General features: G+C 41.7%; 1 pseudogene; it reads left to right on the top strand.

The window, feature by feature from the left end:
* Positions 1–25,074, top strand: part of LOC135673895 (noroxomaritidine synthase 2-like) — a 96,707-nt pseudogene that overhangs the window by 25,591 nt on the left and 46,042 nt on the right.

The following is a 25,074-nucleotide window of genomic DNA, read 5'->3' as shown; positions in this document are numbered from 1 at the left end:
CATATATGATACGAAAATTTTTAACTATTTATCAACATTTTGATCATGATACCAAACATTCATCATTTAGAGTATTCATGATACAGAACACTATATCAATATTTATAATACATCATTTTAGCAACAACTCATAGTATTTTAAATCATGATTTACATCATATGTAATACATCACATCATAATTAGAAGGTACAAGTATTGCATACATCATTGTAAATCATAAATGTTTCATATCATGATGGTATTAATTTGTCAAATTATATCCTACCATGCATGATCAAAACTTCTCCCCATTTGTATTTCATACATAATTTCACTTCATCACATTAGGAGTATCAAGAGGAATTAATTGGGTGATGAGATAAATATTTCACGAATACATGGAATTGTATAAAAAATCATATCATAAGTGTTTCATACATTCATATCATCACATGAAGGAATATAAACAAAAATTAGTGATGAGATATTACTTCATGAATACAATAAAATTCATATAGCATATCATGGTTTATTAGAATTAGTCTTCCTTTTGGTGAATAGCAAAAAGAATAGTAGGAGAGCAAGATCTCAATTCATGCACATCAAATATTCAATCATCAAAATCATGATTCATCTAGAAAATTCTCCTCTTTAAATATTTAAAGAGAGAATCATGATGAACATTCTTGGTTTACATAAAGTTTCAAAACATAATTATCAAGATCATGAATACTAAATGACTATGAAGCATTTCGACAAATCTCCTTTTAAATAGAAAACAATCTTGATTCATAAAGGATTTCATGTTATAAATTTCAAGAGATCAAGATCGTGATTTCGATAAAAATTTATTCAAATTTAAATAATCAAAATCATTATCAAAATCCAAGAGATTCACAAAGATGACACAAATGGATTCATCAAAATCAATAAGATTGAGCAAAATAATTTTCAAGAATGTTTTCCTCTTTTAGATTGTTTCAAAACATATGATTTTGTTTCATTTATGCTAAATAAAAACATGTATCATGTTTAAAACCGAAAGAGTTTTATTTCAACAAAGATCAATAAGGTACTTTCATTATGGTAAAAATTAATAATCCATAAATCGTAAGATTCATCATGCATAATTTCGAGATTTATTAAGCATGATCAATATGCATGACACTAAAACATGGTTTCAAAATGTTTAATATTTTTATTACACAATTTCATCATTATGCCTCATTATATATAACTTTACAATGTCATGCATAAAATCATCAAATCATAGTATTAAAATATTAATATTTTCATTACAACTTTATGCATCATTAAGTATACAATTGTCAAGCATGACACTTCACTATTTCATATAAGCATGCCTATTTCATTTATGTCAAATCAAAACATACATCATTTTTTAAAGCCACTTTTATGTTAAATCAAAAAATGCATCATTAAGCATGATCATTATGCATTACTTCAAATCAAACATGATTTTTATTTTCAAAATATTTATCATGATAGAGCATATAAGCCAAAGAAACTATTAATCATAAAGTATATTCATCAATGATGGTTTCATTGAGTATAAAGTATTTTCAACCAAAATCATTAGTTATTTGTTGTAGTCATGCATTTTTCTTTTTAGGTGAATCTATCTTTTCATGCTTAGTTTGCATACAAAAGCCGTGCATCATTTTCGAAATCAACTTTCATCATGGTATAAAACGATAATCCATAAATTGTAAAAGATCATTATGAAAATCATCAATAATCAATAAACTATAAATTACCCAAAACTCATCATCATCATTTATAGCTTCAAAAAATAAATTTATTAGGCATGATATCACATTTCATAAGGCATTTTTAATCAAGATCATTTTGTTTATCATAAACATATAATTTTCATGATTATTTTCAAAATTACTAGAATGATAAGCATGCTTTCTTTTTTTTTTATTTTCATGTAATTTTTAAGAAAATTAATCCTAAACTAAATTAAAAATAACTCATGAAAAGTATTATGTAATTTCAAAATAATTCAAGAGAGTTGAGTTACTTACCTTGTAGTCGAAGCTCGTCAAAGCCCAATTCGTCGTTTCATATTTGGAAGTTTTTTATTCATTTTTGGTTGCCTTCCTCTTCTTTGGCCTCTTCCTCCGTTCAAGTTCATTGTTTATTTTAGATTTTTTTTTAATAAACTTATTAAGATTTTGTGTTCGAAGTTCAAGTTTATCATTGTCCTCATCACTTGAGTCATTGCTCAAGTGGTATTCATTTGTCCGGAGTTCCAAATCCTTCCTATTCTTTGGAAGGTGGTTCAAGTGTTCATTGTGTTCATCATGTGCATTGCGCACCATTTCATATGTCATCAATGAGCCGATAAGTTCTTCAAGTGAAAAAATATTTAAATATTTTGTTTCTTGTATTGCCGTTACTTTTGATTCCCAAGCTTTAGAAAGTGATCGTAAAACTTTACTAACAAGTTCAAAATTCGAGAAACATTTGCCAAGAGCTTGTAAACCATTGACGACATCCGTAAAATGGGTGTACATGTCAACAATGGTTTCGCTCGGCTTCATTCGAAAATGCTTGAAATCATGCATTAAAATGTTGATTTTCGAATCTTTAACTCTAGAAGTGCCTTCGTGTGTGATTTCAAGAGTATGCCATATGTCGAAAGCCGTTTCGCACAAAGAAACCCGATTGAACTCATTTTTATCCAAAACGCAAAATAATGCATTCATAGCCTTTGCATTTAAAGAAAAATATTTCTTCTCCAAATTCGACCATTCGTTCATCGGTTTAGAGGGAAGTTGAAAACCGTTTTCAATAATATTCCATACATCCAAATTCATAGAAATCAAGAAAACTCTTATTCGAGTTTTCCAATAAGTGTAGTCCAATCCATTAAACAACGGTGGACGAACAACCGATAAGCCCTCTTGAAAGCCATGAAGAGTCATTTCTCTCGAGTGTAAATCCAAAATGAGAAATACCGGGCTCTGATACCAATTGTTACGACCAGAGCGGCACTAAGAGGGGGGGGGGGGGTGAATTAGTGCAATGGTAAAGTATGATAAACTTTTGACGATTTAAACACTTTCGGAAACTTCGTACGATAAAAGCAACGTTTCGTTTGAAATCGTTTCGATTGTGTTTTAACTTGAAGGCAATAAGCTATTGAAGGGGTTTGCAGTAAGGTAATAGCAGGAAGTAAATGCAAACCAGAGAAGACGGTAGTTTATAGTGGTTCGGTCAATCGTGACCTACATCCATTCCTCCGATTCCTCTTCCGTCGAGGCCACCGGCATCCACTAATGATCTTCCTTTACTAGGCGAAGATCAACCTCCTTCTTACACCCCTCTTACAAGTGGTTCACCCTTTTACAAAGATTTCAATGAAAAGAAAGGAGGTGAACACTCAAGCTATTGAAAATAAGACTTTTCCTAAAGCTTTTCTTAACTTCTAGCTTCTCAAAAGGTTGTTCTCTCAGCTAAGAATTGAGGGGTATTTATAGGCCTCAAGAGGATTCAAATTTGGGCTCCAAAATTTGAATTCTCTTTGGTTCCCGATGCTGGCGGTGCCACCGCCTGCTTGGCTCTCGGGTGCTGGGTGGTGCCACCGCTAGACCCTTCGGTTCACCATTTGGGCTTTAAATTTAGCGCAAACCAAGTCTAATTTTGGCCCCAGTTGGCCCCTAACCAGGATATAGGATTATCTTTTAATCCTAATCCTAATTAATGTGCTAACTACGAATTTAAAGACATTTCCTAAGCTATTACAAAGTCCGCAAGTCAAGACTTCTTCCGGCGAGCTTCTGGCGAACTTTTGGCGGTCTTCCGATAAACTCTCAGAAACCATTCTGCGGACTCCCGACAAGCTCCTAGACTTCACAATTTGATCTTTGCGAGTTCCATCGAGCTTCTTCAGCAAGCTCCGATCTTTCTCGGCGAGCTCCGCGAACTTCCAACGAACCTTCCGACGAGCTTCCGAAAAACCCTTCGGCAAGCTCCCTACTCATTCTCGGCTAGTTCCGACAGCATTCCCGACGAACCTTCGGTTTCCGTCAAACTCTCGAACTCGCAACAAATCCTTTGCGCTTGACTTCGACACTTTGTTTCGCTTTATGTCTTCATTGTTATCATAGTTAATCCTGCACACACAAGCCAAAACTCTACTCCGATCTAGACAATTATTACAACGCGAATTGACATTCTGTTGCCCGGCACGTTATTGGTTAGTGCTTCATCCGATTCTTCAGCGTATCGTCCTCTCTTGCGGCTTGTTGCCCAATCGATGGTTGACCTCCGCAACCCTGATATCCTTGGCGTAATTCTGCTCTTGGCCCAATGCCTGATGTCCGAAGCCTTCTACCATCCAATATCCTAATGTGATCTCCTCCGGCGCAACGTCAATTCCTCCTGCGTCAACTGTCTAATCCTGATCGAGTAGACCTATATCACTCAAAATGCAGTTTAAATCATAAACACATATCAAGTGGTTTCATCATCAAAATACGAGATTCAACAAAGAGAAGACCTTCGAAAACCATTTTCAACAATGTTCCATAAGTTTAAATCTAAAGAAAGCAAAAAAGCTCTCATTCGAGTTTTTCAATATGTGTAGTCCATCCCATTGAAAAAGGGAGGACGAATGAGAGAGTGACCCTCTTGAAAGCCGAAAAGAGTCATTTCTCTTGGGTGTTAAATAAAATAAGAAATACGAGGCTCTGATACCAATTGTTAGGAACGAGTCGGCACTAAGGGGGGGGTGAATTAGTGCAGTAATAAAATCACGTCGGTTCTAAAAATTTCTTTCGTACGATAAAATCGATTTCGGAAGATGTTAACTTGAAAGCATATTCGTAAACATATTGAAAGTAGTAAGCAAGTAAGGAGGTTTGCAATAAGATAAATTGCACAAAAGAAAAGGCAAACCAGATTTTTATAGTGGTTCGGTCATCGTGACCTACATCCACTCGGTCGATTCCTCTTCCGTCGAGGCCACCGGCATCCACTATCGATCTTCCTTTAATAGGTGAAGATCAACCTCCTTCTTACACCCCTCTTCTCTTTTTTATAGGTTTGCGAGACAAACTTTATATGCACACAGTCCTATTTAAGCTAGAGGAGGGGATTTCTCAAGAGATTTCTACAGCATTTTCTTACTTTTAAATTCTATGTGCTTGTGTTTGTTAATCAAAGATGAGAGGGGTATTTATAGGTTTTTTTAGAGTCTAAAAATGTCTCATCCTAGGTTTTCTGGGTATTGGCGGTACCACCGTCGTTCTTGGGCGGTACTACCGTCGTAGGATCTGCCACTGGGTGGTACCACTGCTGGCAGCATTACTACCGGTGGTACCACCGCCCAACCTGAGCAATACCACCATCCAGAATACCTGAGGTGCTGTTCCCCAAGCGGTGTCATCGTCGGCCCCGGCGATGCCACCACCGGCCAGGGTTTTAACACCCTAGTTGGGCCTTGAATCCAGCCCAAACTAGCCCAACTTCGAGCCTAGTTGCCCCCTAACAGAGTTGATGTGATTACCTCCCAATCCCAACTCCAATTATATGCTAACTATGATTCCTAAGACATAATCTAAGCAAGATAAGTCTAGTTTCTTCTAATGAGCTTCCGGCGATCTTTCGACGAACTTCCGATGATCTCTCGGCAATGTTCCGGCAGTCCCCCGGTAAGCTCCTGGACTTCACGATGATCTTCTTGGCAAGTTTCGATGAGCTTCTTTGACAAGCTCCTAGACTTTTCGGTTGGTTCTGGCAGAACTTCTGACGAACGTCCGAACTTCCGACAAACTCTTGAACTCCCAAGGAAATCACGTTCTTGACTCTCGAACTTCATTTTGCTTTATGCCTTGCTATCGTAGTTAATCCTGCACCCACAAAAACATACTTTTATCTAAAAAATTATTACTAAGCATGAATCATGTTGTCCGGCACGTCATTGGTCCATCGACGCTTCGTCCGATTCTTCGGCGCTTCATCCGATTCTTCGGCGCATCGTCCAATCTTGCGGCCTATTGCCCAATCGATCAATTGATCTCTGCAACTCCGATATCATTGGCACAATATCTGCTCTTCTTGGCTCGATGCCCGAAGCCTTTTATCAATACGTCGACTGATCCTCCAGCCCGACGTCCAATCTTCTGACATGTTTTCCTCCAGCCCAACATGATTCTTCCTGCTTTAATTGTCTCTCTTAGATCAAATCATTCTGCATCACTCAAAACACAGATCAAATCATAAATACTTATCAATTGGTTTCACCATCAAAATATGAGATTCAACAATGTTGGATGCCATGTGACCTGCAATAATCATTAAACAATCCTGTGTACTCACTACTATTATCTGATCTTATGCATTTCAATTACCTTTCTGTCTCCCTTTCAACTCTGGCATGAAACTCTTTGAAGACATTAATTCTGATCTTTGATCTTCACACCATAGGCCCAAATTTTTCTAAAAAAATCATTTATAAAAATGACAAAATAAAGTGCACCACTGATACCATGAACATTAATAAATCCACTAAGAGTTTTTGTCCTCAAAGGACCACATACATCTGTATAAACACAGTCTAAGGCATGCATTTTTTTAGACAAAGCTGGACTAGCAAATGAAATTTTGTATTGTTTATCAGCCAAACAATCAATATAAGGGTTCAGACATATACCTTTGAGGTCTGGCAATATCTCTATATTAGAAAGAGCTTGCAGCCCCTTCTCTCTCATATGTCATAGTCGCCTATGCCACAACTCCATGCTGAAGTCTTTCTCTGTAGTATTTAACTACTCACCACAAGCTTTGGCCTACAACCTGTACAAAGTGTGATATTTCTTTCCACTAGCCACAATAAGAGAACCCTTACTGAGCTTTCATTACCCTTTGTGAAATCTGCTATCATAGTCTTCATCATCTAGTCTTCCAACTGAAATCAAATTCAGTCTCAAGTCAACCATATGCCTCACATCCTTAAGCACTAACTTGCAACCAAGGTTCTTGTAATGTCCTTTCTCACTATAGTTATAGCAAATAATATATTTTCTTGATCTTGACTTACTTATAACCATGCGTGAACTACTTCTATTCTTGAACTTTTACCTTCCTCTGTTCTTTGAGATAAGTGCTTGTGAAACATTCTAAGATGTCGCTGAATTCTTTCTTCTCAACTCCTCATTCAACAAACTACTTGTTACTATTAGGATCAGGGTCGACACTAAGAGGGGGGTGGATTAGTGCAGCGGTAAAACCTACGTTGGTTTTAAAAAAAAACCTTCGTACGATAAAACTGTTTCCAACGTAAATCCGTTTTCGAACAGATAATAACTTTGAAAGCTTACAGAAATGTATTTGAAGTAAAGTAAGGAAGGCAGTTTGCAGTTAAGATAAATAACAAGAATAAATGCAAACCAGAGAAGACGGCTGTTTATAGTGGTTCGGTCAATCGTGACCTACATCCACTCCTCTGATTCCTCTTCCGTTGAGGCCACCGGCATCCATTAGAGGCCTTTCTTTAATAGGCGAAGGCCAACCACCTTTTTACAACTCAATTCTCCTTTTATCGGGTTTAGGAGATAATCCTTGTTGGGAAATATTGGGGGGCAACATCACATGCGTAGCGGAAGAAGAAGAAAACAAAATCCCCGATTCCCAAAGAGATGCTCGTCGTCGTGCGAAGATTGGTGCGCAAAATCCACAAAACTTAAAACTGCATATAGAGTAGATTATGTTACCTAGGGAGATCGTATATCCTTGTTTCCTTGCAGATCTTTATGAGAGGGTGAAGGAAGTCAAGCGTCCTCCTCTTTAGCGGTGATCCACACAGCAGGGCTGCGACGACGCTCCTCAAAACTCTAGGCCTGCTTTGAGGTGGAGAGGGGGAAGAGAATAGGAGAGATAAACAAAGGCTCTAGCCTCTGAGGCTCTGAATCCCTCCTATGTATAGAGGTCCCCTGTCAAACCCTAATGGGTCCTCCCCTAGTGGGTATTGGATCTGCATCCAATAAGACAAGGGCTCCATCGGATATCTCATATCCGAACCTCCTCTCATCGCAATGCCTACCATATGTGTGTGACCCTCTAGGCCCAATATCGAGCTGGTCGTAAGTCATACCTATCAGAACTCCTTCTAACTCAGTGAATTATTATCTCTGTAATAATTCACTCGACTCATCGACTACGGACGTACTAGGCCACTACGCCGTAGTCCCCAGACGATACAGGGGAATCCAATTCATTGGACCTGTCTGTCCTCAATTACCGTGTACCTATAGTCCCTCATCCATCTAATATCCTAGAGACCGTATATCGAGCATGGTGCTGTTAGACCCATATGGTTTCTACTCGAGTCTCGCTCTAATCGGATTCTCCCGAAGAACTCTTTCTCTCTCAACCCGAATGACCCTGGCCAGGGATTTGTTTGAGCAAGAACACATGGGATATTCCTCTCATGATACCGAAAGTGGATGATCCTCTATCGACACTCAATAGCCCTCGTAAGGTCGACTACCACTCCTAATGACCAACTGCACTAGATCTGGGACAACCAAACCTATAAGTCTGGTATCAAAGAGTGGAGCACTCATACAGGACATCCTTGGTGTCTCAAGTCTAAGGACCAGATATACCACTAGGACTACGGAATCATTGTCTGACAATAAGGCATAATCAACCATCCAACATTTCGTAACCGAATAAATCAGTGAACTCATTCTCCAATGAGCACTTGTACTGTATCCTTAGTGTCCCTATACGTGCAGCTATGAGACCAGCTGCATCCATCATATGGACGGGTATACAGCACACTAGTCTGTCCATTTATCATGATGTCCCTCTCGAGTAACCTATGACCGAGATTATTTAGGATATGTGTTTAAAGGTGAATCGATCACATTATCGTGATCTCATCATGATCCGATTCCCATTGCACAAATCCAAGGACATCACAATATATATATATATATATATATATATATATATATATATATATATATATATATATATATATATATATATATATATATATATATATATATATATATATATATATATATATATATATATATATATATATATATATATATATATATATATATGACTAGCAATCTCCCACTTGACCTAAAGCCGATCACTTATGTGTCTGATCCCCATCAGACCCCTGTGACGCTCAAAGACAATTTGAGACAACGGCTTTGTCAGTGGATCTGCAATGTTATCTTCGGATAGAACTCTTTCCACTACTACATCTCCTCGGGTTATGATCTCTTTGATAAGTTGGAACCTCCTCAGAACACTTCCGATGAGACCCGGGTTCCCTTATTTGAGTAATTGCCATATAGTTGTCGCAATATAAGGAAGTCGGCTCCTCGCTACTTGGCACGACTCCCAAATCTGTGATGAACTTCTTCACCCAGACTCCCTCCTTTGCTACATCTGATGCAGCAATGTACTCCGCCTCTGTGATCGAGTCAGTAGTAGTATCTTGCTTGGAACTCTTCCAGCACACTGCTCCTCCATTCAAGGTATACACATACCTTGAATTCAACTTGCTATCATCGACATCAGACTGAAAACTTGAGTCTGTGTAGCCTTCAACCTTAAGGCTATTACCTTCATATACTAGTAAAATATCCTTATTCCTTCTCAAGTACTTAAGGATACACTTTACTGCTTTCTAGTGCTCCAAGTACTTAAAGTTCCAGCAGTGTGTTGGAACTCTTCCAACAGTGTGCTGGAACTCTTCCAGCACACTGCTCCTCCATTCAAGGTGTACACATACCTTGAATTCGACTTGCTATCATCGACATCAGACTGAAAACTTGAGTCTGTGTAACCTTCAACCTTAAGGCTATTACTTTCATATACTAGTAAAAGATCCTTATTCCTTCTCAAGTACTTAAGGATACACTTTACTGCTTTCCAGTGCTCCAAGCCTGGATCCACCTGATACCTGCTCATGACACTCAGAGCATGTGCTATATCAGGCCTAGTACATAGCATGACATACATGATAGACCCTATTGCTGAGGCATAAGGTGTCATATCCATGTTCGCCCTTTCTTTTGTTGTCTTTGGGGACATACTCGTAGAAAACGATATCCCATGTCTCACCGGTATGAGACCTCTCTTGAAATTTTCCATGCCAAACCATTTGACAATAGTTTCTATGTACCTGGACTGGGACAAGCCAAGCATCCTCTTGGATCTATCTCTATAGATTCTAATCCCAAGGTATAGGATGCTTCCCCTAAGTCCTTCATGGAGAAGTGTCTAGATAACCAAGCCTTTACTGTGGATAGCATTCGTACATCATTCCCAATGATCAAGATATCATCTACATATAACACCAAAAAGGTGATAGCACTCCCACTTACCTTCCTGTACACACAAGGCTCATCTTCGTTCTTAACGAAGTGATAAGATCTGATTGCCTCATCAAATCTTATGTTCCAACTTCGGAAAGCTTGCTTTAGTCCATAAATGGATCTAAGCAACCCACACACCTTATTTGGGCAGTTCTTGGACACGAATCCCTCAGGTTGCATCATATACACCTCCTCCTCGAGGTTTCCATTGAGGAATGTGGTTTTCACATCCATCTATCATATCTCATAATCATAGTGTGCTGCAATAGCCAATAGAATTCTGATGGAATTTAGCATTGCTACGGGTGAGAAGGTTTTGTCGTAGTCAACACATTTCCTTTGACGATACCCCTTAGTCACTAGCCTTGCTTTATATGTCTCTACCTTTTCATCTACTCTGATCTTTTTCTTAAAGATCCACTTACAATCGATGGGTACAATACCTTCGGTCGCATCAACTAGGTTCCAAACCTTGTTGGAGTACATAGAATCCATATCAGAATTCAGGGCTTCTTGCCACTTCCCGGAGTCTATACTCATAATAGCCTCCTCGTAGGTCTAAGGATCAATATCCTCAATATCCTCTCCTCTAATATGTCCCACATATCTCTTAGGAGGATGGGATACTCTATCAGACCTACGTAAAGTTGAAACTTGTGTATTAGGTACCTGAACAGACTCGAGCTATAGAGTGGTGCTTGAGCTTGGTTCTCGAACCTCGCTCAACTCTATCATTCTCCCACTATCTCCGCCAAGAATGTGTTCCTTCTCAAGGAACACTGCTCTCTTAGCTACAAAGACCTTTTGGTCCTCGAGATGATAGAAATAATACCCACAAGTTTCCTTGGGGTATCCCACAAATTTGCATCGCTCTGTCCTTAATTCTAACTTATCAAGGTTGTGTCTTTTAACGTGGGCAGAGCAGCCCAAATCTTAACAACCTTAAGATCAGACTTCTTTCCTTTCCATATCTCATATGGTGTAGATACTACCGACTTAGTTGGAACTCTGTTCAGAAGGTAAGCTGTGGTCTCTAGGGCATATCCCTAGAATAAGATGGGTAGGTCAACGAAACTTATCATGGACCGTACCATATCCAATAGCGTACGATTCCTCCTTCCAGAGACACCATTGAGCTGAGGTATATAAGGAGGTGTCCATTGGGATAATATCTCATGGTCCTTGAGGAACTGAGTAAACTCTGTACTTAAGTACTCACCTCCTCGATCTGATCGAAGAGTTTTGATACTATTTCCAGTCTGGTTCTCCACCTCATTCTTATACTCTTTGAATTTCTCAAAAACCTCGGACTTGTACTTCATTAAGTACACATATCCATACCTTGAGAAATCATCAGTAAAGGTAATGAAATAGGAGTAACCACCAATGGCATGAGTTGACATGGGTCCACATACATCACTATGTATGAGTTCCAACAGCTCAATGGCTCTCTCTCCAGTTCCACTAAATGGAGAGTTGGTTAGTTTTCCACGAAGGCAAGGCTCGCAAGTTGCATATGACACATAGTCGAATGGATCTAGATATCCATCATTTAGCAACTTTTGAATCCTTCTTTCATGGATGTGACTTAGCCTACAATGCCATAGGTATGCACTATTCATCTCATCTCGTTTCCTCTTGGACATATTTACATTCATAATATGTGGAGTAGTGTCTAGCATAAACAGACATTTATGCAATATTCCTCTCACCAATCTCCCCTCGGCTTTGCTAGAATTTATAATAAATTGTAGATGTGATAAGCAATACTGGTATCCAATACCAATGCACTATCATAAAAATCTGACAATTGGAGATTGATCAAGAATGTACCTGAAGCTTCTCCAAGCTTCTATTTCGCCCTCTCTACAAGGTACTCTTTGCAGTTCCTCTTCCAATGCCCATCTTTGCCATAGTGGAAGCACTGGCCTTTGTCCTTTGCTGGGTCTTTCTTAGCAACCTTTGCTTTACCTGGTCTGCCCTTGCCCTTTCCCTTCTTAAGGGACCTTTCTGCTTTCTTTTTCTTTCTGGTCTCACCAGTATAGAGAACTGGCTTCTCTTTCTTAATAGTACTCTCTACCTCCCTCAATATATTGAGGAGCTTTGGGAGAGTCACCTCAAGCTTGTTCATATTAAAATTCATTATGAACTGTGAAAAGGAATCTGGTAGGGACTGAAGCACAATGTCCACACACAAGTTATCCCCTAGGACCATTCTTAGACCTGTGAGTTTTTCTATCCACTCAATCATCTTTAGGACATGGTTCTGAACTGGTGTCCCCTCAGTCATCCAAGCGCGAAAAAGGCTTTTGGATATCTCATATCGCTGAGTCCTTCCCTGTTCCTCAAACAATTTGCGAACATGTAAGAGAATGGATCTGGCATCCATCTTTTTATGTTGTCTTTGTAACTCAAGAGTCATAGAGCCCAACATATAACACTGAGCAAGAGTAGAGTCATCAATGTACTTCACATAGCGAGCGATCTCATCCTCGCTTACCCCTTCTTCGGGCGTAGACATTATTGTATCAAGGACGTACACGATTTTCTCCGTCGTAAGAACAATTCTCAAGTTACGGAGTCAATCCATATAATTTGGACTAGTGAGGCGATTAACATCAAGTATGCCACATAAGGGATTTGAAAGCAACATTTTCTAAAAGTAAAGATGCAGTAGAAATGAATAACATGCAGATTTTATAAGAAATAAACTATTCAAATATGGACTTCTATCTTAATATGTTCCCACTATTTTACTAACGAGTCACGCGACACCCTCAGCACATGAAACGGAAGTCTCTAGTAGACTTCTAGTGGGGATCAGGATCCAATCAGTATCTTAGTGTAACCTCGAGGGACTCGACCAATCACACTAAGCCTAAAAGGTAGGCAACTCTTGTTGATCACAACTCCTTGTGATTCCCGTCCTGTTCGGCTTCCGAATTACCATGGTCTCGAGGGACTCGACAAACCATGATGCTCGGTTAAGTCAACACCTTCGTTACAAGATGAGTCTGATTTGATGATATACCCTCGAGGGACTCGACCAAGCATACCATGCCCTCAGGTCACCGGTGACATCTCTATGTCGTAAGCAAGATAGTGAATCGTGATATAGGTGAGTCTCGAGGGACTCGACCAACTCAATCTACATCGGGAATCGGTTCATACTTATAACTTTGGAAGGCCACGTGGGTCAATCTAATTGCCTCACGTTTATCGACTTATTGAGAGAGATGTTTCTATGATTTGGTCTCCTAATATAATATGTCACACATATATATATTTAATATATATTAAATCGCATGCAAATATATATACATATCTAGTATGTGTATAAGCAATCACACCAGATGATCATGGACAACAACCTAATGTGATTAGGCCCGAGCCATTAGGCCTAATCACTCACACCAAGATCTATGTGTGCAATGGTGCATCTCTATGCCCTGTGATCGTCCATCTTGTCCTCGTTGGTTCCGTCGACATCTTGATGCATCTTTATGCATTACGATCGTCCGTCTCGTGGGTCCCGCTATCGCATCCACTCTCCCGTTGCGCCTCTTCATATGATTACAACTTAATCATAGGCACGTAGGCCCGACAATAAACGAGAAATATAATGGAGGCTCGCAGACCTCAATAATAATAATCATAAGTACACACATCACACGGTCCATGATCATCCGTCCACACATCATACATCACATGTATAAATAATCATCATCATGTAGGACTACTAGATAATGATAAAAAATAATAATCAACTAAACCTTTTAATTTATTAGTATTTTATGAAATCAGGGACATATAGAGAATTTCTGAATTCATAGGGGTATTCTCAAATTCCGAGGGGCAAAACTATCTTTTGCCCAGAAAACCCTAATGCCCTATTCGCCTTTGCTGCTACCGCCGCCACCTGGCGATGGCCTGTGCGGCACGCACGCTGGCGGCACTACCGCTACGGGTGGGTGCCCCCGCGGGCGGTTCTGCTAGTGGGGCAACGCCCGCAAGCGGTGCTGGCCCTGTAGGTTGGCGCCCCTACGGGCGCCGCCGCCTCCGCGGGTGGTTCTACCCACGGGGCAACGCCCGCAGGTGGGAGAAGCGACCGCAGGCGCCTCTGCCCGCGGGCTGCTAGCCCCACCGGACGCAAGCCTACTTCAAGTAGGCCGCCGACCGGATGCTGCAGACGCAGCCCTTGTGCTGCGTGCGTGCAGCGCAATCAAGGGCAGCAACTGTTGCTGCCCTTTCTCGCTTTTGCGTCAACAATTTCGACGTCAAAAGTTTTTCCTAAACACAACACACGCAGTTCAAAACCAATCATTCGCATGAACAACCTAGCTCTGATACCACTGTTGGGAAATCTTAGAGGGCGACATCACATATGCAATGGAAGAACAAGAAAACAAAACCCCTGATTCCCAAAGAGATGTTCATCGTCGTGCGAAGATTGGTGCACAAAATCCGCGAAACTTAAAACTACGTATAGAGTAGATTGTGTTACCTAAGGAGATCGTATATCCCGATTTCCTTGCAGATCTTTAAGAGAGGGTGAAGGAAGTCAAGCGTCCTCCTCTCTAGCGGTGATCCACATAGCAGGGCTGCGATGACGCTCCTCAAAACTCCAGGCCTACTCTGAGGTGGAGAGGGGGAGGAGAATAGGAGAGGCAAGCAAAGGCTCTAGCCTATCACTCTGAATCCCTCCTATTTATAGAGGTTCCCTATCAAACCCTAATGGGTCCTCCCCTAATGGGTATTGGATCTGCATCCAATAAGATAAGGGCTCCGTCGGATATCTCATATCCGAACCTCTACTCATCGCAATGCCTACCATATGTGTGTGACCCTCTAGGCCCAATATCGAGCTGGCCGTGAGTCATACCTGTCAGAACTCCTTCTAACTCAGTGAATTATTATCTCTGTAATAATTCACTCGACTCATCGACTACGGATGTACTAGGCCACTACGTCGTAGTCCCCAAACGATGCAGGAGAATCCTGCTAGTCATAGGTGCCCAGCAAGCCAATCACGTGAGTGATGGCACGTGTGAATTGATATAGAATATTTTTACTTATTATATTTTGGTGTATATCACTTTATAACTATTACATAAATGCATATATATATTATGATGTCCTTGGATTTGTGCAATGGGAATCGGATCGTGATGAGATCACGATAATAAGATCAATTCACCATTAAACACATATCCTAAATAATCCCGGTCATAGGTTACTCGAGACGGACATCGTGATAACCGGACAGACTGGTGTGCTGTATACCCGTCCATATGATGGATGCAGTTGGTCTCATAGTTGCTCGTGTAGGGATACTAGGGATATAGTACAGGTGCTCATTGGAGAATGAGTTCACTGATTGATCCACTTACGGAATGCTAGATGGTTGATGATGCCTTATTTTCAGACAGTGATTCCGTAATCCTAGTGGTGTATCTGGTCCTTCGACTTGAGACACCAAGGATGTCTTGTATGAGTGCTCCACTCTTTGATACCAAACTTACAGGTTTGGCTGTCCCAGATCTAGTACAGCTAGTCATTGGGAGTGGTAGTCGACCTTACGAGGACTATTGAGTGTCGATAGAGGATCATCCACTCTCGGCGTCATGAGAGGAATATCTCATGTGTTCTTGCTCAGACAAATCCCTGGCCAGGGTCATTCGGGTTGAGAGAGAAAGAGTTCTCCGGAAGAATCCGATTAGAGCGAGACTCGTGTAGAAACTGTATGGGTCTGACAACACTATGCTCGATATACTGTCTCTGGGATATTAGATGGATGAGGGACTATAGGTACATGATAACTGAGGACAGACAAGTCCAATGGATTGGATTCCCCTGTATCGTCTAGGGACTACGGCGTAGTGGCCTAATACGTCCGTAGTCGATGAGTCAAGTGAATTATTACAAAGATAATAATTCACTGAGTTAGAAGGAGTTCTGACGGGTATGACTCACGGCCAACTCGATATTGGGCCTAGAGGGTCACACACATATGGTAGGCATTGCGATGAGTAGAGGTTCGGATATGAGATATCCGACGGAGCCCTTGTCTTATTGGATGCAGATCCAATACCCACTAGGGGAGGACCCATTAGGGTTTAATAGGGGACCTCTATAAATAGGAGGGATTTAGAGCCTCATAGGCTAGAGTCTTTGCTTGCCTTTCCTATTCTCCTCTCCCTCTCCACCTCAGAGCAGGCCTGGAGTTTTGAGGAGCGTCGTCGCAACCCTGCTATGTGGATCATCGCTAGAGACGAGGACGCTTGACCTCCTTCACCCTCTCCTAAGGATCTGCAAGGAAACAGGGATATACGATCTCCCTAGGTAACACAATCTACTCTATACGCAGTTTTAAGTTTCGCGGATTTTGCGCACCAATCTTCGCACGACGACGAACATCTCTTTGGGAATCGAGGATTTTGTTTTCTTGTTCTTCCACTGCGCATATGATGTCGCCCCCAAGATTTCCCAACAGTGGTATCAGAGCCAGGTTGTTCGTGCAAATGATTGGTTTTGAACTGCGTGTGTTGTGTTTAGGAAGAATTTTGACGTCAAAATCGTTGACGCAAAAACAAGGAAGGGCAGCAACAGTTGCTGCCCTCGATCTGCGTACGTGCAGCGCAGCCGAAGGCTAGCAGCACAGGGGCTACGTCTGCAGCAGCCGGCCGGCGGCCTGGTTGCAGCAGGCTTGCGTCCGGCGGGGCTAGCAGCCCGCGGGCAGAGGCGCCAGCGGTCGCTTCTCCCACGGGGTGAGGCGCCGTAGGGCAGCGGCGCTTGCCACTGCTACTCCCGCGTGCGAAACACCCCCCCCCCCCCACAGGGGCGGTCGCCCGGCGGAACAACACTGCATGCGAGCGTTGTCCCACCGGTAGAACCGCCCGTGGGGGCGCCCACCTGCAGCGGCACGCCCGCTGGGGCAGAACCGCCCGCGGGGTCGCCCACCTACAGCGGCAGCGCCGCCAGCGGGCGTGCCGCCTGCAAGCGAGGGCAGCGCCCTCGCCCCGCCGCACAGGCCGCCGCCAGCAGGGTGGCGACGGCGGCAGCAGTAAGAGGGAATTAGGGTTTTGGGCAAAAAGATAGTTTTACCCCTGTGAATTTGAGAAATTCCAGTTTCTGTCTTTTATCTAAATTATGAAAATACCCTTAGGAATTGAGAAATTCCCTACATGTCCTTGATTTCAGAAAATATTAATTAATTAAAAGGTTTAGTGGATTATTATTTTGATTATTATCTAGTAGTCCTAAATGATGATGATTATTTATACATGTGATGTATGATGTGTGGACGGATGATCATGGACCGTGTGATGTGTGTACTTGTGATTATTATTATTGAGGTCTGCGTGCCTCCATTATATTTCTCGTTTATTGTCGGGCCTGCGTGCCTATGATTAAGTTGTAATCACATGAGAAGGCACAACGGGAGCGTGGATGCGATAGCGGGACCCACTAGACGGACGATCGTGATGCATGAAGATGCATCAAGATGTCGACGGAACCGACGAGGACGAGATGGACGATCACAGGGTATGGAGATACACCGTTGCACACATAGATCTTGATGTGAGTGATTAGGCCTACTGGCTCGGGCCTAATCATATTAGGTTGTGGTCCATGATCATCTGGTGTGATTGCATATACACATACTAGATATGTATATATATTTACATGCGATGTAGATATATATTAAATATGTATATGTGTGACATGTCATATTAGGAGACCAAATCATAGAAACATCTCTCGATAATATTAAGTCGGTAAACATGAGACAATTAGATTGACCCCACGTGGCCTTCCATCGTTATAAGTAGGAATCGATTCCCGGTGTAGGTTGAGTTGGTCGAGTCCCTCGAGACTCACCTATATCGCGATTCGCTATCTTGCTTACGACATAGAGATGTCACCGATGACCTGAGGGCATGGTATGCTCGGTCGAGTCCCTCGAGGGTATATCATCAAATCAGACTCATCTTGTAATAAAGGTGTTGACTTAACCGAGCATCATGGTTGGTCGAGTCCCTCAAGGCCATGGTGATTCGGAGGCCGAACAGGACGGGAATCACAAGAAGTTGTGATCGGCAAGAGTTGCCTACCTTTTAGGCTTAGTGTGATTGGAGTCCCTCGAGGTTATACTAAGACGCTGATTGGATTCTGATCCCCACTAGAAGTCTGCCAGAGACTTCCGTTTCACGTGCTGAGGGTGTCGCGTGACTCGTTAGTAAAATAGTGGGAGCATATTAAGATAGAAGCCCATATCTTGATAGTTTATTTCTTACAAAATATGCATGTTATTCATTTCTGCTGCATCTTTATTTTCAGAAAATGTCGCTTTCAAATCCCTTACGTGGCATACTTGATGTCAACCGCCTCACTGGTCCAAATTATACGGATTGGCTCCGTAACTTGAGAATTGTTCTCATAGCGGAGAAAATCGTGTACGTCCTTGATATAGTGTTGCCTACGCCCGAAGAAGGGGCAAATGAGGATGAGATCGCTCACTACGTGAAGTACATTGATGACTCCACTCTTGCTCAGTGCTATATGTTGGGCTCTATGACTCCTGAGTTACAGAGACAACATGAAAAGATGGATGCCAGATCCATTTTCCTACATGTCCGTAAATTGTTTGAGGAACAGGGAAGAACTCAACGATATGAGATATTCAAGAACCTCTTCCACACTAGGATTACTGAGGGGACACCGGTTCAGAACCATGTCCTAAGAATGATTGAGTGGATAGAGAAACTCACAGGTCTAGGAATGGTCCTAGAGGATAACTTGTGTGTGGACATTGTGCTTCAATCCCTACTAGATTTCTTTTCACAGTTCATAATGAATTTTAATATGAACAAGCTTGAGGTGACTCTCCCAGAGCTCCTCAATATGTTGAGGGAGGTAGAGAGTACTATTAAGAAAGAGAAGCCAATTCTCTACACTAGTGAGACCAAAAAGAAAAGGAAAGCAGAAAGGTCCCTTAAGAAGGGAAAGGGCAAGGGCAAACCAGGTAAAGCAAAGGTTGCTAAGAAAGACCCAGCAAAGGACAAAGGCCAGTGCTTCCACTGTGGTAAAGATGGGCACTGGAAGAGAAACTGCAAAGAGTACCTTGCAGAAAGGGCGAAACAAAAGATTGATGAAGCTTCAGGTACATTCATGATCAGTCTCCATTTGTCACTCTTATGATAACACATGGGTATTAGATACCGGTAGTGCTTATCATATATGCAATTCGTTGCAGGTTCTGGCAAGGCCTAGAAGACTAGAGAGAGGCGAGATGGACCTCAAGATGGGTAATGGAGCAAAAGTTGCTATAGTAGCTGTTGGCGAGGTCACCCTACATCTGCCTAGTGGAGCTTTTATTGCATTAGATACATGTTATTTTTTTCCTTCTATTATAAAAAATATTATCTCCATTTCATGTTTAACAGTTAGTGGATATAAATTTATTTTTGAGAACAATGGTTGTTCGATATTATTAGATGATAAGATCATCACGAAAGGAACATTACATAATGGTTTATTTATGTTAGACACTACTCCACATATCATGAATGTAAATGTGTCCAAAAGGAAACGAGATGAGTTGAACAGTGTATACCTATGGCATTGTAGGCTAGGTCACATTCATGAAAGAAGGATTCAAAAGTTACTAAATGATGGATATCTAGATCTGTTCGACTATGTGTCATATGCAACTTGTGACCCTTGCATTCGTGAAAAACTGACAAACTCTCCATTTAGTGGAATTGGAGAGAGAGTCACTAAGCTGTTGGAACTCATACATAGTGATGTATGTGGACCCATGTTAACTCATGCCATTGGTGGTTACTCCTACTTCATTACCTTTACTGATGATTTTTCAAAGTACGGATATGTGTACTTAATGAAGTACAAGTCCGAGGCCTTTGAGAAATTCAGAGAGTATAAGAATGAGGTGGAGAACCAGACTGGAAAGAGTATCAAAACTCTTCGATCAGATCGAGGAGGTGAGTACTTAAGTACAAAGTTTACTCAGTTCCTCAAGGACCATGGGACATTATCCCAATGGACACCTCCTTTTACACCTCAGCTCAATGGTGTCTCTAGAAGGAGGAATCGTACGCTATTAGACATGGTATGATCCATGATGAGTTTCGCTGACCTACCCATCTTATTCTAGGGATATGCCCTAGAAACCGCAACTTACCTTCTGAACAGAGTTCCAACTAAGTCGGTAGTGTCTACACCATATGAGATATAGAAAGGGAAGAAGCCTGATCTTAAGGTTGTTAAGATTTGGGGCTGCCCTACCCACAATAAAAGACACAATCCCGATAAGTTAGAATCAAGGACAAAGCGATGCAAATTTGTGGGATACCCCAAGGAAACTTGTGGGTATTATTTCTATCATCTCGAGGACCAAAAGGTCTTTGTAGCTAAGAGAGTAGTGTTCCTTGAGAAGGAACATATTCTTGGTGGAGACAGTGGGAGAATGATAGAGTTGAGCGAGGTTGGAGAACCAAGCTCAAGCACCACTCTACAGCTCGAGTATGTTCAGGTACCTAATACACAAGTTTCAAATTTATGCAGGTCTGATAGAATATCCCATCCTGAAAGATATGTGGGACATATTAGAGGAGAGGATGTTAAGGATATTGATCCTCAGACCTACGAGGAGGCTATTATGAGTATAGACTCCGGGAAGTGGCAAGAAGCCATGAATTCTAAGATGGATTCTATGTACTCCAACAAGGTTTGGAACCTAGTTGATGCGCTCGAAGGTATTGTACCCATCGGTTGCAAGTAGATCTTTAAGAAAAAGATCGGAGTAGATGGAAAAGGTAGAGACCTATAAAGCAAGGCTAGTGGCTAAGGGTTATCGTCAAAGGCAAGGTGTTGACTACGACGAAACCTTCTCACCCGTAGCAATGCTAAAATCCATCAGAATTCTATTGGCTATTGCAGCACACTTTGATTATGAGATCTGGCAGATGGATGTGAAAACCGCATTACTCAATGGGAACCTCGAGGAGGAGGTGTATATGATGCAACCTGAGGGATTCGTGTCCAAGAACTGCCAAGATAAGGTGTGTAGGTTGCTTAGATCCATTTATGGACTAAAGCAAACTTCCCGAAGTTGGAACATAAGATTTGATGAGGCAATTAGATCTTATGACTACGTTAAGAACGAAGATGAGCCTTGTGTGTACAAGAAGGTAAGTGGAAGTGCTATCATCTTTTTGGTGTTATATGTGGATGACATCCTCATCATTGGGAACGACGTAGGAATGCTATCTACAGTAAAGGCTTGGTTATCTAGACACTTCTCCATGAAGGACTTAGAGGAAGCATCCTATATCTTGGGGATTAGAATCTATAGAGATAGATCCAAGAGGATGCTTGGCTTGTCCCAGTCCAGGTACATAGAAACTATTGTCAAAAGGTTTGGCATGGAAAATTCCAAGAGAGGTCTCATACCGATGAGACATGGGATATCGCTTTCTACGAGTATGTCCCCAAAGACTCTAGAAGAAGGGGCGAACATGAATATGATACCTTATGCCTCAGCAATAGGGTCTATCATGTATGCCATGCTATGTACTAGGCCTGATATAGCGCATGCTCGGAGTGTCACGAGCAGGTATCAGGCGGATCCAGGCTTGGAGCATTGGAAAGCAGTAAAGTGTATCCTTAAGTACTTGAGAAGGACTAAGGATCTTTTACTAGTATATGGAGGTAATAGCCTTAAGGTTGAAGGCTATACTGACTCAAGTTTTCAGTCTGATGTCGATGATAGCAAGTCGAATTCAGGGTATGTGTACACCTTGAATGGAGGAGCAGTGTGCTGGAAGAGTTCCAGCACACTGTTGGAAGAGTTCCAACACACTGCTGGAACTTTAAGTACTTGGAGCACTGGAAAGCAGTAAAGTGTATCCTTAAGTACTTGAGAAGGAATAAGGATATTTTACTAGTATATGAAGGTAATAGCCTTAAGGTTGAAGGCTACACAAACTCAAGTTTTCAGTCTGATGTCGATGATAGCAAGTTGAATTCAAGGTATGTGTATACCTTGAATGGAGGAGTAGTGTGCTGGAAGAGTTCCAAGCAAGATACTACTACTGACTCGACCACGGAGGCGGAGTACATTACTGCATCAGATGCAGCAAAGGAGGGAGTCTGGTTGACGAAGTTCATTACAGATTTGGGAGACGTGTCGGGTAGCGAGGACCCGATCTCCCTATATTGCGACAACAATGGGGCGATTGCTCAAGCAAAGGAACCTAGGTCTCATCAGAAATCTAAGCATGTTCTGAGGAGGTTCCACCTTATCAGAGAGATCGTAACCCGAGGAGATGTAGCAGTGGAAAGAGTTCCATCCGAAGATAACATTGTAGATCCACTAACAAAGCCGTTGTCTCCGATTGTCTTTGAGCGTCACAGGGGTCTGATGGGGATCAGACACATAAGTGATTGGCTTTAGGTCAAGTAGGAGATTGCAAGTCATAGGTGTCCAGCAAGCCAATCACGTGAGTGATGGCACGTGTGACTTGATACGGAATCTTTTTGCTTATTATATTTTGGCGTATATCACTTTATAACTATTGCATAAATACACACACACACACACACACACACACACACATATATATATATATATATATATATATATATATATATATATATATATATATATATATATATATATATTGTGATGTCTTTGGATTTGTGCAATGGGAATCAGATCGTGATGAGATCACGATAATGAGATCGATTCACCTTTAAACACATATCCTAAATAATCCCGGTCATAGGTTACTCGAGAGGGACATCGTGATAACCGGACAGACTGGTGTGCTGTATACCCGTCCATATGATGGATGCAGTTGGTCTTATAGCTACTCGTGTAGGGACACTAGGGATACAGTACAGGTGCTCATTGGAGAATGAGTTCACTGATTGATCCGCTTACGGAATGCTGGATGGTTGATGATGCCTTATTGTCAGACAGCGATTCCCTAGTCCTAGTGGTGTATCTGGTCCATAGACTTGAGACACCAAGGATGTCCTGTATGAGTGCTCCACTCTTTGATACCAGACTTATAGGTTTGGTTGTCCCAGATCTAGTACAGCTGGTCATTGGGAGTGGTAGTCGACCTTACGAGGGCTATTGAGTGTCGATAGAGGATCATCCACTCTCGGCGTCATGAGAGAAATATCCCATGTGTTCTTGCTTAGACAAATCCCTAGCCAGGGTCATTCAGGTTGAGAGAGAAAGAGTTCTCCGGGAGAATCCGATTAGAGCGAGACTCGAGTAGAAACCGTATGGGTCTGACAACACCATGCTCAATATACGGTCTCTGTGATATTAGATGGATGAGGGACTATAGGTACACGGTAACTGAGGACAGATAGGTCCAATGGATTGGATTCCCCTGTATCGTTTGGGGACTACGACGTAGTGGCCTAGTACGTCTGTAGTCGATGAGTCAAGTGAATTATTACAGAGATAATAATTCACTAAGTTAGAAGGAGTTTTGATGGGTATGACTCATAGCCATCTCGATATTGGGCCTAGAGGGTCACACACATATGGTAGGCATTGCGATGAGTAGAGGTTCGGATATGAGATATCCGATGGAGCCCTTGTCTTATTGGATGCAGATCCAATACCCACTAGGGGAGGACCCATTAGGGTTCGATAGGGGACCTCTATAAATAGGAGGGATTCAGAGCCTTATAGGCTAGAGTCTTTGCTTGTCTTTCCTATTCTCCTCTCCCTCTCCACCTCAGAGTAGGCCTGGAGTTTTGAGGAGCGTCGTCGCAACCTTGCTGTGTGGATCATCGCTAGAGAGGAGGATGCTTGACCTCCTTCACCCTCTCCTAAGGATCTGCAAGGAAATAGGGATATACGATCTCCCTAGGTAACACAATCTACTCTATACGTAGTTTTAAGTTTCGCGGATTTTGTGCACCAATCTTCGCACGACGACGAACATCTCTTTGGGAATCGGGGATTTTGTTTTCTTGTTCTTCTGCTGTGCATATGATGTCGCCCTAAAGATTTCCCAACAAATCCAATCCATTGGACATGTCTGTCCTCAGTTACCATGTACTTATAGTCCCTCATCCATTTAATATCCCAAAGATCGTATATCGAGCATTGTGCTGTCAGACCCATACGGTTTCTACTCGAGTCTCGCTCTAATCGGATTCTCCCAGAGAACTCTTTCTCTCTCAACCCGAATGACCCTGGCTAGGGATTTATCTAAGCAAGAACACATGAGATATTCCTCTCATGACGTCGAAAGTGGATGATCCTCTATCGACACTCAATAGCCCTCGTAAGGTCTACTACCACTCCCAATGACCAACTGTACTAGATCTGGGACAGCCAAACCTATAAGTCTGGTATCAAAGATTGGAGCACTCATACAGGACATCCTTGGTGTCTTAAGTCTAAGGATTAGATATACTACTAGGACTACGAAATCGTTGTCTAACAATAAGGCATCATCAACCATCCAACATTCCATAAACGGATCAATCAGTTAACTCATTCTCTAATGAGCACCTGTACTGTATCCTTAGTGTCCCTGCATGAGCAGCTATGAGACCAACTGCATCCATCATATGGACGGGTATACAGCACACCAGTCTGTCCGGTTATCACGATGTCCCTCTCGAGTAACCTATGACCGGGATTATTTAGGATATGTGTTT

Source organism: Musa acuminata, chromosome BXJ1-5 (genome assembly GCF_036884655.1).
Source record: "Musa acuminata AAA Group cultivar baxijiao chromosome BXJ1-5, Cavendish_Baxijiao_AAA, whole genome shotgun sequence".
Classification (NCBI taxonomy): domain Eukaryota; kingdom Viridiplantae; phylum Streptophyta; class Magnoliopsida; order Zingiberales; family Musaceae; genus Musa; species Musa acuminata.
The sequence above is the reverse complement of the archived record's forward strand: the minus strand, read 5'-3'. Positions and strand labels throughout refer to the sequence as shown.